Source organism: Balaenoptera acutorostrata, chromosome 5 (assembly GCF_949987535.1).
Source record: "Balaenoptera acutorostrata chromosome 5, mBalAcu1.1, whole genome shotgun sequence".
NCBI classification, from domain to species: domain Eukaryota; kingdom Metazoa; phylum Chordata; class Mammalia; order Artiodactyla; family Balaenopteridae; genus Balaenoptera; species Balaenoptera acutorostrata.
In genome coordinates this window covers 26,457,206-26,467,949 of record NC_080068.1, presented here as the reverse complement: position 1 = coordinate 26,467,949, position 10,744 = coordinate 26,457,206, and the positions used below count along the sequence as shown (strand labels likewise).

Below are 10,744 nucleotides of genomic sequence, written 5' to 3'. Positions count from 1 at the left end.
CAAATCCATTTTGAAAACCTTAGGGTTCTGGAAGGCTGTTTTTCAATAGTTAAAGTTTCACTGTTTTTTGTAGATGAAGTTAATTATATTTATGAAGAGTCTGGAAACAAGATGAGAGTTCACTCTGAAAGTACCTGGTGAGAGCTTACTCTCTTGTCAGCCATGGGCTTTGAAAGACACATGGAATGGGAGATACGGTGATAGAAAGGGGCCTTGCCTTGTGCTGCTCATGACTCAAAGCCTACTCTTTCTGCTTGTGAGACCAGTTTTGAAGAGAGGACTGTGTTACTTAATGATACTACTCATACCTCTGAAATGTTTAGAAACAAGTCTCTGTTTTAGTTATACTTAACATCGTCCATTTTCTCTGAAACAGGCTTATAGCAGAGAGTTCCCCTGAAATCACACACTACAGGTCCCAAGAAAAATAGCCTATGAGTTGTTCCTGCATAGTTTAATTCAAATCAATACTAAATAGAATTAAGGACTTCCCTGGTGGTCCAGTGGTTAAGACTCCACACTGCCAATGCAGGGGGCCCAGGTTTGATCCCTGGTCAGGGAACTAGATCCCACGTGCGTGCCACAACTAAGAGTTCACATGCCACAACTAAGGAGCCCGCATGCCGCAACTAAGACCTGGTGCAACCAAATAAATAAATTAAATAATAATAAATAGAATTAAGAATGCTGCATTTTTCAGATGAAAAAAAAAATGTATAATGAAGCCTAGTACTCATATGGTGGTGGATACATATGATGGCTAATGAAATAGGAGTCAGATACTCTTTTGTCTTTGTCTCCATATTCAGTCATTTCCTATCATGTGGACAAATATTATCTGAGTTTTTAAGTTTGTTTTGGATGTTTAGCTGCCCCTAGAATTTTGTTTGGCATATCATTTTTTTTCGTAGCCTTCCAGGTTCTTAGCTATAGATAAGTCTAGAAATAATGCTTGAAGCTTTTATTACTTCCTCAAATTACAGTGATAAGTAAGAAAAAGAAGTAATTAAAATTTAAAATTCTTTCTGAATTAAAAAAAGTGACTGCTATGCAAAATGTCATCACTCTACAGTGTGAATGTTTCTGACTCTTCTTACTACTGAGATAATTAAGAAAGAACTAGTTACTTGAAAATAAAAAAAATTTTAAAACAGTAAAAGTAATTGTCAAATAAAGCTAGCAAAGGCAAAATATAATATAGATGTGTGTGTATATATGCATATATATGTATATATATGTATACTATATACATATGTAAATATATAAATATATAAATACATATGTATATATATGTTTTCTCCAAATCCTGTATTCATGACAGAATGCTATTAATCTTGTGGCAAATTGCTCATGGGAATTATTTTAAGAGCCAATTCCTACTCTATTTCCCTGAGTAAGTGTCTGAAAAGCCAGAAATGTTGACTCAGCCAGGGCTGGATGCAGGCATCATCAACCCAGCAAATTCACTATCTAAAATAGTCTGGACAAGTTAAGTAATTTTGGCCTGAGCGCTAATGAGCTAGAGCATCCTCTGCTTGGACCACTCCCTGGTGTTAGGCTCGACGTTTAGAGTGGTCAGAAGTCACAAAGTCCTGCCTCTATGTGATGACAGCCCTGGTGGTCTGCCCTCATGGAGGCCTGAGCCTCGGGTGTCTTTCTAGCAGTGAAGAGGTTTCTCCCCAGTTCCTCATATTCCTAGGTCGACCCCCTTGGGGTACATGCTGTGTATTTGGGAGGCATAGCTACTGGTCAGGGAGATGTTTTGTTCCTTGCAAACCTACCTGGCCTAATATTGAGGACACAGAAATGGTAATTTAAAAATATAACCTTAGAGATCTAAATCAAATGTGGGTTCCCCCAAAGCACCTCTCTTTCTCCTCAGAGAATCTAACATAATGAAATATAATTGTTGACACCAGATCTGCAACTTCACTGTTCTATTTTCCTTCTTCTCCAACTTTCTTTTTTTATTTTATTTTATTTTTTTAATTTATTTGTGGCTGTGTTGGGTCTTCGTTGCTGCACATGGGCTTTCTCTAGTTGCGGCGAGTGGGGGCTACTTTTCATTGTGGTGTGTGGGCTTCTCATTGTGGTGGCTTCTCCTGCTGCAGAGCACGGGCTCTAGGTAGGCAGGCTTAGTAGTTGTGGCATGTGGGCTTCAGTAGTTGTGTCTTGCAGGCTCTAGAGGGCAGGCTCAGTTGTTGTGGGGAAGGGGCCTAGTTGCTCCAAGGCATGTGGGATCTTCCCGGACCAGGGATTGAACCCGTGTCCCCTGCACTGGAAGGTGGATTCTAAACCACTGCACCACCAGGGAAGTCCCTTCTCCAACTTTCTATTTTAAGAATTTTCAATCCCATAGAAAAGTTGAAACAATAGGACAGCAAACACTTATTTACCCTCTCTCTAGATTCAAACATTGATACATTTTGCCACGCTGGACCATTTGAAAGTAAGTTTCAGACATCATGACCACAATTCTTCAACATGCACCTCCTGAGAACCATGGACATTCTTCCATCATATCATTATCATGCCTAAGACAATTAACAGTAACTCCATAATATAATCTAATATCTAGTTCATTTTCATATTTCCTCAGTTGCCACCCAAAATGGCTTTTATAGCTGTTTTTTAAAGTATCCAACAAGTTTTATGAATTGAAATTGGTGGTTAGTCCTCAGTCTTTCAAAATCTAGACCAGTACCCTCCCTAAATCCTTTATTACTCATAACATTTATTTTTATAATGGTGCAAAACTGTATCTTTCTGGCAAAAAGATCTGCAGTACCTACATTACTTTTTTAAAGAAATTCATATTTACTCAAATATATATTTACTATACCTTTTAAATCATATTTGTCTTTGTTTATACTATGTTATTTTATATTCTCATAAGTAGCTTTATAATAGCCTTTAGTTGTTTTATGCTTATGTATTCTTCCCCTATTTCATAACTCATTTAAAACCTTATTTTTCAGGTATTCTCATGTATAGTTGCAGGTAGTATATATTGAAGTCATCTTTTTGGAGGGCAATTTTGAAAGCATCTATCAACATTGAAAAATATATATATATATATGTGTACCCTTGACTAACAATTCTGTACCTAGGAATTTATCCAAAAGAAATATTTGTACAAATGAATAAGGATCTATGTATAAGAATAATCATTGTAACAGTCTTTGTAATAGCCCCAAATTATCAGCAATATAAAGGTAAATTCAGAAGATGCTGATTGAATCTTGGTAAATCCATAATATGGAAAACTCCTCAGCTGAGTAAAATGAAGTAGATCTCAAAATACCCATGATAATAAGATATTCATGAACTATTAAGTGGCATATTGCCTAATCCTATTTTGTTTAAAATGTTTTATATATGCATATATATTTTGCATGTTTAATGGGTACATAGATATGTATTTATGTATGTTATATACATTTGTATATGTATGGGAAAATGACTTGAAGGTAAAAGTAATAGTAAAAGTAATTGTGTATACTTCAGATTAAGTTTTCTTTAAGAAACTTAAAATTTGTTTTTTTAGCTGTGGGTTTTGAGAGATGGGAAAAGGAGAATTCTTCTCTTTTTACTTTGTAAACTTCTTAATATGTTATATTTTGCAACGAGGGAGTATTGCTTTTATAATGAAAAATATAACAAAGGTTTTAAACTTTCATCATGTCAAAATAAATTATATCATATGTCAAAATAATTTTCTGCGAATTTAGAGATAAATGTAAAAATCCAATCTTTTAAAAAAAATAGAGACTTTTTATAAATTTTATACTTCCATGTGTAAACCACTAGCCCCTCTAAATAAAACCTCTGTGCTTATTTATATAGTTTTCAATGTTTGGTTAAGAAGTTTTTCTGAAGCAAATTAAGCAATAGTTAGTTTTTAAGAGGATTTCAAAAACAACATGAAAAAGTGCTGATGACTCGTTGTATCATAAGGACATCTTTGCTAATGTTTTAAAAAGTCGAGAAGAAGGAAAGGAGGGTCTTGGCAGATTGTTTTCCATTAGAACATCATAAAGCAGGAAAGGTGTAGAAGAGAGCCACTGTCAGGGAGACTGGGGCTAGGGCCAAAGGCAGGAGGAATATTTGGAATGCAGGTTATTGTGCTACCAAGTAGTTTCTTCCTTTTTCTGTCTGGCCACGTGCAAGAGCCTCAAGGGAGACGTGAATAGAATAGCCGTTAAAAGGAACATCTGGTAGACCAGCCACCTTCTCAGGCCTGCCAGCCTGTATCACAGGGTAAAGGAAAGAGGCCATGGTCGGGAGGAAAGTGCTGTGGCTTTTGCCACCACCCTGACACTGAAAAGCCCTGAGAGGGCCTAACGTGGAAAGAAAACTCAAGGTCAGTTAGGGAGAAACAAACCTGGAAAAGGTAATTAGATTTCAGCCAAGCAGTTATTAACAAGGAAGGAAAACTGAGACAAGATCTTGGTTGCCCGCATTCTTTAACTGTTATGCTGATTTTGCTTTCAATATAAATTTGGCATTTGGAAAAAACAGTTCATCTTTATCCCTAGATTTTTTTTTTTCCTAAATGAAGAGCTCTATTTTGTTATGGTGATGGTTTTTAGAAACATAATTGAGAGGAAGAATATATTAAGATCTTCATCCCAGTAACCACACCTGTGAATGGCCTCATCTTGAAAACCGTGAGATCACAGTCCGACCATAATTCCTATTACAGATGATCTGGCTTAGGGTGGGCCAAAGACATTCCCTCTGATTTCTAATTTCCTCTTAAATTGTACCAGGCTGATTGAATGAAGTAGCCAACACCCAAACTGTTCTAATCACACCTATATTTTGGGCAAAGCCATCAAAAGATGTGTAGATTACCCTCCCATCCTATTTCTTCCAATTCTCCTGGGCCCCATGTACACACACAATCAGGACTCTTCCTGCAATCAGGCAGCAGGAGATGGAAGTGGTGAGGGGAGGCTCTGAATCAACAGGCAGTAGAGCTGCGCCCAGTCTGGTTGCTATTTGCAGGAGGGACAAGAAGCAGAGTTAATTCTAGGCAAAGATTGCCATGTGCAGAGCCTGGTGTGTCTAAGTCAGCCTGCAACTTGCTTGGCTCCCACTGTATGTGTTCTCTGTGTGTTTTGTGTGTGTGTGTGTGTACAGCTACTAAAGGTCTCAGGAAATTACAGAGTACTAATCATTTACAAATAGAGATTGTATAAGGTAGACTCGGTTTTATCACTGCCTCTTTTGCTTTCTAAAGTTTGGACCAGCCTTCCTTAGGTCTGCCCTCTGCTAGTTTGTTGCAGTTTCCCAAAGGTTGGCTGCTGCTGAGCAGACTGCCCAGTTCAAACTGTAGGAATCCCTAGTGCTCTCTAGGCCACTCAGTCTCCAGCTGACCTCTGACCTAGGCTATGCATTCTGTCCCAAAGCAGTACACCCTGCCCCCTCTGCCTGAGAGTATGGTGCTAACTCTTAGGTTACGTTCAAAATTCACATGCTGTATTCTGCACCTTTTTTTCAGTCAGTTTTTGTTTTCCTGAACACTTGAGCAGCTTTTTGTACTGCAGTGCAGCTTGGTTAAAGAAAGGTGTCATTCTTTTTTTTTTTTTTTTAATAAATTTATTTATTTATTTTTGGCTGTGTTGGGTCTTCATTTCTGTGCGAGGGCTTTCTCTAGTTGCGGCAAGCGTGGGCTACTCTTCATTGCAGTGCGCGGGCCTTTCACTGTCACGGCCTCTCTTGTTGCGGGGCATAGCCTCCAGACGCACAGGCTCAGTAGTTGTGGCGCACGGGCCTAGTTGCTCCGCAGCATGTGGGATCTTCCCAGACCAGGGCTCGAACCCGTGTCCCCTGCATTGGCAGGCAGATTCTCAACCACTGCACCACCAGGGAAGCCCCTAAAGGTGTCATTCTTTAACTTTATTCCCTCCTGGTCTGGCTGACAGGAATGGTAGAAGATTAATTCCTGCTTCTTCTTGTAAACCACCACTTTTTTCTGTAGCTGAGGCCTCTAATCAGCATATTAACAATACTCTCTAAATTTACATAATGTATGCATGATCCAGTTTCTCCATATCCTTGTCAGCATTTGATGTTGTCACTATTTTTTATTTTAGTTGTTCTGGTAGCTATGTAGTGATAGTTCATTGTGGTTTTAATTCATGTTCCCCTAATAGCTAATGATGTTGAGCCTCTTTTCATGTGTTTATTTGCCATCTATATGTCCTCTTCAGTGAAATGTCTGTTCTTGTTTTTTGTCCATTTCCTAGTTGGGTGTTTTTTTTTCCTGTTGAGTTTTGAGAATTCCTTATGTATCCTAGATACGAGTCCTTTGTTGGATATGTACTTTGCAAATATTTTTCCAACTCTATAACTTGTCTGTTCGTCTTCTTCAAATGGGTTTTCACAGAACAAATTTTTAAATTTCATGAGGTCCACAGAAAACTACTAGAGCTAATCAATGAATTTGGTAAAGTAGCAGGATACAAAATTAATGCACAGAAATCTCTTGCATTCCTATAAATTAATGATGAAACATCTGAAAGAGAAATTAAGGAAACACTCCCATTTACCATTGCAACAAAAAGAATAAAATACCTAGGAATAAACCTACCTAAGGAGACAAAAGACCTGTATGCAGAAAACTATAAGACACTGATGAAAGAAATTAAAGACGATACAAACAGATGGAGAGATATACCATGTTCTTGGATTGGAAGAAACAACACTGTGAAAATTACTATACTACCCAAAGCAATCTACAGATTCAATGCAATCCCTCTCAACCTACCAATGGCATTTTTCACAGAACTAGAACAAAAAATTTCACAATTTGTATGGAAACACAAAAGACCCCGAATAGCCAAAGCAATCTTGAGAGAGAAAAATGGAGCTGGAGGAAACAGGCTCCCTGACTTCAGACTATACTACAAAGCTACAGTAATCGAGACAGCATGGTACTGGCACAAAAATAGAAATATAGGTCAATGGAACAGGATAGAAAGCCCAGAGATAAACCCACGCACATATGGTCACCTTATCTTTGATAAAGGAGGCAAAAATATACAATGGAGAAAAGACAGCCTCTTCAATAAGTGGTGCTGGGAAAACTGGACAGCTACATGTAAAAGAATGAAATTAGAACACTCCCTAACACCATACACAAAAATAAACTCAAAATGAATTAAAGACTTAAATGTAAGGCCAGACACTATAAAAGTCTTAGAGGAAAACATAGGCAGAACACTCTATGACATAAATCACAGCAAAATTCTTTTTGACCCACCTCCTAGAGAAATGGAAATAAAAACAAAAATAAACAAATGGGACCTAATGAAACTGAAAAGCTTTTGCACAGCAAAGGAAACCATAGACAACCCTCAGAATGGGAGAAAATATTTGCAAATGAAGCAACTGACAAAGGATTAATCTCCAAAATATACAAGCAGCTTATGCAGCTCAATATCAAAAAAACAAACAACCCAATCCAAAAAAGGGCAGAAGACCTAAATAGACATTTCTACAAAGAAGATATACAGATTGGCAACAAACACATGAAAGGATGCTCAACATCACTAATTATTAGAGAAATGCAAATCAAAACTACAATGAGGTGTCACTTCACACCAGTCAGAATGGCCATCATCAAAAAATCTACAAACAATAAATGCTGGAGAGGGTGTGGAGAAAAGGGAACCCTCTTGCACTGTTGGTGGGAATGTAAATTGATATCGCCACTATGGAGAACAGTATGGAGCTTCCTTAAAAAACTAAAAAAAGAACTACCATACAACCAGCAATCCCACTACTGGCCATATACCCTGAGAAAACCATAATTCAAGAAGAGTCAAGTACCACAATGTTCATTGCAACACTGTTTACAATAGCCAGGACATGGATGCAACCTAAGTGTCCATCGACAGATGAATGGGTAAAGAAGATGTGGCCCATATATACAATGGAATATTGCTCAACCATAAAAAGAAATGAAATTGAGTTATTTGTAGTGAGGTGGACGGACCTAGAGACTGTCATACAGAGTGAAGTAAGTCAGAAAGAGAAAAACAAATGCTGTATGCTAACACATATATATGGAATCTTAAAAAAAAAAAAAAAAGGTTCTGATGAACCTAGGGCAGGACAGGAATAAAGATGCAGACATAGAGAATGGACTTGAGGACACGGGGAGGGGGAAGGGTAAACTGGGATGAAGTGAGAGAGTAACATTGACATATATACACTACCAAATGTAAAATAGCTAGTGGGAAGCAGCTGCATAGCGCAGATCAGCTTGGTGCTTTGTGACCACCTAGAGGGGTGGGATAGGGAGGGTGGGAGGGAGATGCAAGAGGGAGGGGATATATGTATACATACAGCTGATTCATTTTGTTATATAGCAGAAATTAACACACCATTGTAAAGCAGTTATATTCCAATAAAGATGTTAAAAAATTTTTTCATGAGGTCCAGCTTACCAGTTTTTTTCTATATTGGATTGTGCTTTTGGTGTCAAGTCTAAGAACTGTTGGCTTAGCCCTACATCCTGAAGATTTTCCTCTGTGTAGACTTGCATTTTTCACCAAATTTGGGACTTTTCAGCCATTATTTCTTCAAATGCTCTTTCAGCTCTACTATCTTTCTCTGGTCCCTATGCAACTACAATAGTAAGAATGTTGATTTTTTTGTTATTGTCCCACAGGCAGTTGTCTCAAGTTCACTGCTTCTGTCTTTTGTCATCTTTATTCTACTATTGAGCACATACAGTGAGTTTTTTAATTTGTATTTTTCAGTTCTATAATTTCTATTTGTTTTTTTAAAAATAACTTCTGTTTCTTTGCTGAGGTTTTCTATTATTTTTCATTTATTTCAAGAGAATTTGTTATTGATGAAGCACTTTTATGATTCTGTTTTAAAATCCTTGTCAGGTAATTCCTACCTTTGATTTGTCTTGGTGTTGGCATCAGCTGATGAGCTTTTCTTATTCGAGTTGTAACTTTCTTCGTTCTTGGTATGATGGTGATTCTCAACTGTATTCTGGACATTTTGCCAATTATGTTGGCAATACTCTGGGTCCCATTTAAAGCTTTTATTTTAGCAGGCATTCACCCTGTTCAGGTTTGGCATGCAGCTCCTGACCTACTTCTGTGGCTGTGATTCCAATGGCAGTTTAATTCCTAGAGCCTTTGTGGTGTTGTGTTAGTGGGTTTGGTTTATCAGTGCCTGTGTCTCCCTGTGCTCCCAGCTGGTGCTGGCTAAGCGGGTGGAGGCTGGTCCCCAGGCCTGGGTGCTTGGGCGAGACTTGGTGAGGAGGGATGTGGTAGAATGCCCCTGTCAGTGTCCCCTGCCTGCTTCTGGGCAAAGGAGAGTTTTGGGCCCATGGGAACAAAGAGCCTTCTTGGACCAGGCAGCTTGCTGTCGCCAGGTCTTTTCTCCTATGTCTGCCCACTCACCTCAGTTTCTCTTGGCAGAAAAGATGTCTCAGGCCCTGCAGGAAGGAAAGTGCGTGCCCTAGCTCAGGGCTCCCAGTTCATCCCCCTTGCCTGTGGAGTTGGGTTTGCCTGATGCTGTCAGAGGGACTCCTGTTCAATATGGGAGAAGAGTGAGCCCACCTGTGCTGCCTTCCTTTCCTAGGTGGGGAGCTGGGAAGCAACATGTCTGGTGACCTTCTGTTGGGTAGATGGCTGGTGCACGATGCCCTACCACCGTGCCGTTCCTCTCCTCCTGGGGTCCCAGACCAGCTCATCTTCTTCCCACCACTTCTCAGAGTTCTCCTCTGGATGCCTTGCATGCCATTTCCAGAGTGTATCGTTGACCAGGAGAAAAATGACTCTGTGCCGTTGGGTCCAGACTGGAAGCCCGTGTATGTGTGTTTTATGACTTCTGTTGTCTTCCTTCAAGATGCTAGGCTGGCGTATGGAGGGAAGAAAGCTGTCTGATGCAGCAAACACACATTAATTCAAGTAAGGGAAGAGTTACTCCTTATTGGCTTAGAATTTAATAATTCTTATAAATTTATTTCCTGAAGATTGTCCCTTCATTTGCCTCAAAACATTATTTTCCCCAAGCAACCTTTTTTTTTGTCCTTGCCTAGGTTTGTACAACTGGCAGAACACTCTTTGTGCTCACAATATCTTAGAAAACTACAGGATGCGCTGAGCAGTGAGAATTTGCCTTTCTGTCTTGTCCAACTTTACCTTTATCCAAGCTGCAGACAGAGTTTCTAGGAAGCAACAGCAACCTCAGTACTTACCAGATTTAACTGTCCCCAAACTCTAAAGTAACTACAGATCTCATAGTTATAAGATAATATACATGTAATAGGTCATCCAATAACTATCAGCTGAATGAATGATTCATAATTTCAATTTACATTTTTATTTTCTTAGATTCTCATCTGAATCCCCATTTTTCTTAAGATAATCATTTATTCATAATTTGACTGAATGTGTGTTGAAACTAGGTTGAATGCTCTGGTTGTGTGTTTCCATAGTTTCCTGCACTTCCCTTCATGCAAGAGATATCTTCTGGTCCGGTTCATCGAGCTCTTCATGAATGATGGAGCTTATACTCGTGTTCACATAAGCAAACGATTGACTTTAGGAATATGTAGAAAGACATTCATTAAAAGGAACAATCAGCAAAGGTGGGGAGTTGGGGAGCTAGAGTTCCCTCCTCCTCACCCCAAAGCCTCGAGATATCTTGGGGCCCCTCCAGTTTAGTGTATGTATAATCTGGATGCGAGGCTCGCATGATTCTTCTC

General features: G+C 39.0%; 1 non-coding gene across 1 annotated transcript; it reads left to right on the top strand.

Moving 5' to 3' along the window:
- Positions 1-489: 489 nt before the first annotated feature.
- TRNAG-GCC (transfer RNA glycine (anticodon GCC)) lies at positions 490-562 on the top strand. The gene has a single exon. It is a non-coding gene; the product is annotated as a tRNA-Gly (tRNA).
- Positions 563-10,744: the final 10,182 nt, after the last annotated feature.